The sequence below is a fragment of the Carassius gibelio genome, chromosome A20, assembly GCF_023724105.1.
Source record: "Carassius gibelio isolate Cgi1373 ecotype wild population from Czech Republic chromosome A20, carGib1.2-hapl.c, whole genome shotgun sequence".
NCBI classification, from domain to species: domain Eukaryota; kingdom Metazoa; phylum Chordata; class Actinopteri; order Cypriniformes; family Cyprinidae; genus Carassius; species Carassius gibelio.
Window position 1 is genome coordinate 8,379,269 of NC_068390.1, and position 6,825 is coordinate 8,386,093.

Sequence of the window (6,825 nt, forward strand, 5' to 3'; positions counted from 1 at the left end):
GTAATGTTAGTTTAAATGCCACTGCCTACCTGACAATTATTGCTGACCATGTCCATCCCTTTATGACTACAGTGTACCAATCTTCTGATGACTACTTCCAGCAGGATAGGGCACCATCTCACAAAGCTGAGATCATCTAAGACTGGTTTCTTGAACGCAAGGAGTTCACTTTACTCAAATGGCCTCAGAGTCACCAGATGTCAAGCCAATAGAGCAGCTTTGGGATGTGGTGGAATGGGAGATTCCCATCATGGATGTGCAGCAGACAAATCTGCAGCAACTGCATGATGCTATTGCCATTTATGTCAATATGGACCAAAATATCTGAGGAATGTTGTTTCCAACACCTTGTTGAATCTATGCCACGATGAATTAAGGCAGTTCTGAAGGCAAAAGGGGGGTCCAACCTGGTACTAGTAAAGTGTACCTAATAAAGTGACCAGTGAGCATATACAGAAGACACGCTTTACTCTTAATGCATGTATTTTGAAAACATTAACATTAGTGAAGATATTTATACATGCAAACACTTACAATATGAAATGCCCCATGCTATGTTTTACTGAACAGTACATACTAAATGATAACTTATTAAAAAAGTTAATAAAAAAAAAAAAAAAAAACATTGCCAACTATTATCCTTCCTGTTATTAGTTAAACAATATTGCCATGCTGAGAACCTACTTGCCTCTTCCTACTTGGGTTTAGTCTGAAGGAACAGCTATAACAATCACTCATTCACACTAGTTTCTCTGAAAAGTTTAGTTCATTTTAGATTATGAATCACAATGATAAATATGAAATTCAGCCAAAGATCTGTGGAATCAACGATTTTCACCATTTATTTTACATCAGTTTTGATATACATGGTCCAGGAAAAACACTACATTTATACATGAAATTGCTTTCAACAGTTACATATACCCATGATTGCGTTCTCAATATTTAATATGTGGTATACGTTCAGAATTTGAGGATAAAAATTCCACTCAAAACCAGAAATCTCCTTGCGCTGATGCCTTCAGAAGTAATTAATAAAGTACATTTCCTATGATGACTTCTGAAATCTAAAACTTACAGGTTTATATCAACAGAATGGGACCTATAGACAGATGCTGCAGAGCTTCCTCTGAAAAGCTTGTACTTCGGCGAACTGTAGAAAAAGACAGACCAGTCAGAGATGAGAAACTGCACTTTCACCAAATTCAATCGATATAGTTACCTCGATTTGAGCTGCTACCAATCGGATTTGGAGTAGCCTCACACTGTTTGTAACAACGCCCATCAGCAGTGTTCTCGGTGTGACAAATAGCGACATCACAATGAACAAATACCTAAATGTGCATCGTAAAATAACTTAAATGGTTATCAGTTCAATCCACCTGAAAAGAACACTGCAAACATCAGACTCTTAAACAGTCTGTATCAATATAAATTCTGGAAACCTTTCAACTCACCCTTCTGGCCAAGGTGCCATTCTCACTTTTAGAGCTCTCTTCATCCTCTGAGAAAGTAAATGTTTTGACCTCAAATCTTTTGACGTGATCTGGGATGTCCACTCTCTCTCATCTGCGACAACAGGGAGGATGACGGTCTGTTCAGGATCTTTAGGACTGGCACATCTGGTTGAGGTGAAAAATTAGAACCTTCAAGTATAAATGCTCCACAAACACATGCAATGCTCGATACATACCCATCAACTATTAAATCCCATCTAGGTTTGGATTCTTTGTCCTCCGTGAGTGTTGCCCAACAGTTTTCCAGGACTACTGCTAACCTAGAGTCCCTGGATTGGTTCATACCCACCTCAAAATAGAGAGGCTGTTTCAGAAACTTTAAAACTGGGTAGTCACCATCATGATAGAAGAGCCGGTAAACCATATCTTGGGGACAAAAAAAAAAAACACCTTGCATTATAACATTGTTCAGACTGACTTGCATTTGTCTTACACTAGTTAGTTTCTTGTGGGTGATTTATAATTGCATGTTATTCCATAAAACATAACACTGGAGAAAGAAATTCAGGTTTTTTTTTTTTTTTTTGCAAAGCTAAAGGAGTTTACATACCTTTAGAAAGCCTTAGGTTAACAGCAAGTTCACCCTTCCCAACATCTGCATATGGTTCGCTAAACTGTGAAACAGTGCTGAAGATCACGCTTTGTGTAGCATTTGCGATATAAATGCAGGACACCGTGAACCTGTTTGAAATGACCAGTTTCAATAGAAATGGTAATAAATTCATTAACATGCAAAAGCATTTTTGTACTTCAAAAGTGCTTGATGTCATTTAGTCATTAGTTAGCAACCAAGTTTACACAAATACTTCAATAAAAGAAACTGCAAAATGGGCAATGGGTTTCAGTGGGCAAACCTTATTGATTAATGAAGTGTTAAAAGAAAAGAAAAAAATCCTAACCTGTATTCTGCCTCAGGTTTTTCAGAGGTCTTTGGCAAAGGTTTATCTTTCTTCCAGGTGACTTCATTCTCATATATCATGGTATACCCAACAAACTGAACAAAGAGTATATGAACCTTCACATATAAAGAAGTAGTACAAATGTTTGATATGCATGTCTTCATTGTACCTTTCGTGTGGTTCCACAACTGGTGACATTAAAGTGGAAATAAGCAAAGTAGTCTTCAGTGTCGTAGGGTTTACAGGCCGGGTCTCTTAGAGTGAGTTCACCGGGAAGAAGATGCGGTACCGATTCCAGTTTGGGAATTATCGCAGTAATCGTTCCATTAGGAAAACACTCTGGCACAACAAAAACCACGCAATCATAAAATAGCAACAAGAAATTATCAGGACAGTGATGCAAAATACAAACAAACCTGACATTTTTACAAAAAAGGGGCAGGCAAGAGAGAACTCTCTGAAACTCCAGTTATTCAAGGAATCGTAAACTTCCACATCAAGTCTTCCCAGGACTCCAGTCAACTGAACAGACTTGAAAATTAAAAGGGCATAAAACAGTCGGGGAATTAAGATGGTAGCCAACTGTCCATACTGTGGTAAGCATCACTAATTACTAGCGCAACCTAGGAAATATGAAAAAAATAAATACCTCAAAGGCCACAAATGGGGATAGGAATGGCACAATGATGTCAAAATGGGTCTCATTTAAATTATGCTGATATTGCTGTAAAATCGTATCATTAAGCTCCATTTGTCCAAGTTTGATCTTTATTTGGGAACTTGGGGTGGTACCATATTTGACATATATGTTGAAGTAGTCCTCATTGCAACTTCCTTCTGCTTGTGGAAGGACTGCAGAAAAAAGGTATAAACAAAGTTAAACGTCTCAGTTATGCACAATTCTACTTCTAGAGATCTGCCTTCGTGCAGAGTTTACTGCAGTTCTCCAGTCAATGGAGCCACAAACAAACAAATCTTGAGCAGGAAAAAAAGCCAACCATTGGACCATGCTAATTATTGCAATACTGCCACAATATTATATTTAAATACTACCTGGATCACACAAGCCTTTCAAAGCTTGACCCCTCGGCACAAAGGGAGATCTCCAGGAGCAGCACTTTGCTCTGCTCTTGTAGCCAACATGCAGAGGTATCCAAAATCACTCTAAAGTTCTTACCAGTGTCAGCTAAAGAAGCTTCTAGAGCTATGGAGTGTGCAAATGATGCATGTTCATGCATGATGGCGAAACCAAAGATAAGAGGAAGTGTGTAGGTGGTTACATCAAGGCGAAAATTCTGCATTACAGATGAAACCATTTTAAGACAAGGCAAACCATACAAGCTGGGATAACAACTACATAAACCGAAGTTTAAAGCATACCTTTATTTGGACTCGAGGATCAGAGAAGGGAACCTGGAGAGTAAAGGCTTTGGTGTCGTTGGAAAAAGTGTGCTCTTGCAGGAGAATGCCTTTATTGATGATCTCCGAGACGGTGAGCAATTCAGAGTCAAAGGTGATATTCAGCAGTTCCACATCAGGCAGGAAGTAACCAAGCAACATATCAAAAACCTTCTGGTTTGGGTTGGTGTCTGAGTACATAAAAACAATTATCTTAAATTTACAAGTAAAGAAAGCCTTTCCATCCTAAATGCAACACTCACAGTCTATAACTTGGAGCTGCCATGATGTCAAAGGGGTGGTGATAGGGAACAAGACCTTATACGAGGTCTTATCCAAGCCCTCCTTCCACAGTAGCTCAAGCATTGGTTCTATGTAGTAACTGACATGGTACTGCTCACTAAGAACATGACTCTGCGATAATAATAAAAGGTGTTATCTTTCACCATTATCTTCAAGTTAAATACAAAACATAGCTGAAAACTCAACCTTGTAGTATCCATCAGCAGCCCCAATGGGAATCCCAACAATGATATGGGAATCGGTGATGGTCATGACATAGTTACGGCTGGCCATCTCTTCAGGTGTGAACCTTCTACCATTAACGCCCAAGTGCACCTCCAGGATTTCAACTTCTGATGATACCAAAGGAGTAATGTGCAGAGGAACGTGCCAATAAATCATCTGACCCTCAACAGAAGCTCCATCTTAAGACAAATCAGAGCACAATATGAGTTGTGGATCACCAATATGGCGAAATAAGTGTGTGTGAATGAAGGCTCACTGATTGGACAGGCAGCTGCCGACTCCACTATAGTCATGATCCAGCGGTCTCGGAACAAGACCACTGATTTGAACACAATCATATCAACATTGTCGACCTAACACGAAAAAATATTTCAGGCACTAGAGAGAAATCAATGCATCGTGATTGAACGGTTTAATGTGCTTACATTTTGGATAAAGGTTTCAGCCGTGTTGAACGGGCTTCTCATGACCAGTCGTGTAGGAGAAGTGGAGACACTGTAGCCCATCGCTTGTAGGGTGTCTTTATGAAAAGCCTTCTCTCCAGGGGTGTACAGTAGGATTTTCCAAAGTTTCAAATTGGGTGTAAGACTGGGCTGTTAAAGAGGAACAATGTACATTTTCTGTATCAAAGATAATCATGAAAAAAGGGGTAAGCTTGCAAATGCTAGAAGAGTTGCCATAACATTACTATACAGTCGACAATCTGTTTAGTATTGTGAAGTGCTTGTAGTGCATTCTTATACAGGTCCTAGGGAGTTTTTAGTAGTTGATAGGCCAAAACAGGATCCCACCCTATTACCTTCAGTAGGAACCCACCTTCAGTTTATAGCTGCATTTGGAATCGCCTAATATCTGAGAAGGTACTATATTTTATAAAGAATTTACTTTGGGATCTTTAAAAAAACAAATCTATACTCAAATACTGGCATTAGTAGTAAAACAAAGGTATTTCTCTCAAACATTTTCACAAATCACAAGGGAACGCTTCTACATTGTTTGCAAGTATGCTGATTTAGATGCATTGTATGGGATATTTTAAAAGCTTGTTTTCAAGTGTGATTGTTTATAAGAGTAGCAGCACATGCCGGTTTAAATTTTTTTTAGATGGGATTCATTTAGTATAAATTGTGCGGGACACCAGTAAGAGTTATGCATAACGAAGCACCCAAACAATTTTTTTTTTATACATACCCACGCTTTTACTGGTTCTTTTACCATCTTGACTTCTGGTAATGCATTCCTTACAGATACCTGACAGAACATAAACAGGCATACACAGGCCAGTAGCAAAATCACACTTCATCTCCATTGACACATTAGAACACTAGTCTTCATTTATTATCCAATTAGAGAAGCATTTTCTTTCAAAATGAACAGCCATCAATCCGATCAAGTACCCTGCTGCTATTGGTCAAAGTTAAAGTAATCTCTACATTTATTTAAAGTGAAAAAAAAAAAAAAAAAAAAAAATTACATTCAAAAGAAAATAAGAGCAGTTACTTGCCTCCATGTAGTTTGTCTCACACAAAATCTCTCTTGAAACCATGGTGTGACTGCAGGACTTGGACACTTCAAGGACTTTCTCAGATAGCGTGGGGATTTCATACAGTTTAAACTGCATGGCTACTTGAAACTCCTGGTCACCCTATTCAAAATGTTTGGGTATGTGTAATAAAGAAAAAAAAAATAATCCTTTCCCTTCCTTAACACCCACATCATATTTTAACTATAGCTTCAGAACTAGAGATGGTTAAAGGAATGCTTAATTTATAAAAGACACAAACCTGGTTCTCTGCAAAACAACTCTGTTGGGAACCTGACACTATCAAATTCCCCCAAGGATCCGATTTCTGTGTATAGCCACACTGAGCCGCCAGGTGAGGCGTGAGAAAGACTGTATGCGTGTTATCTGAAACACCCAGAGGAGGTCTGAATTGATTCTTGGGTGTATTAAACTCATTGGCACACGAACAAATGGATAATTAACTTACTGACTGCATACACCTCTAAAGGACTTCCTGCTCTCAAAGAACCGGGGAGGATAAACTGTACTCTATTTCCAAGACATTCAGCTTGGATTCCATCTGCAATCGAGAAAGGTGTCCATTAAGTAATGAATTACATGACTTGACACAAAATAGTTTAAACCAATAGCATGGCTTACCTTCAGAGGTATCAGCATGGATGCATATTACAGTGACCATTACCCATAAAGCCCTACAAGAATCATACATAAATCAACACATCTCCTGATGAATTCAAACGCACACATTTCCATAGCCTAAGACATACCATATTTCAAAGCATCCCATTATTTGAAATCTCTGTTAATGTATATCAGAAACCATCGACTGTGTGTTTCTACACAAAAGTGCGCCCTGAACGACAGGTGATTAATGAACTGTGTCTCGTGCGCGTTCCGTCTGATTGCACATTATTGCGCACAGGTGAGGAACATAAACTCCTCGCGCAGCTTCCTGCGC

At 38.8% G+C, this 6,825-nt stretch overlaps 1 pseudogene; it reads right to left on the reverse strand.

Moving 5' to 3' along the window:
* Positions 1–817: 817 nt before the first annotated feature.
* LOC127938743 (uncharacterized) lies at positions 818–6,786 on the reverse strand (annotated as a pseudogene).
* Positions 6,787–6,825: the final 39 nt, after the last annotated feature.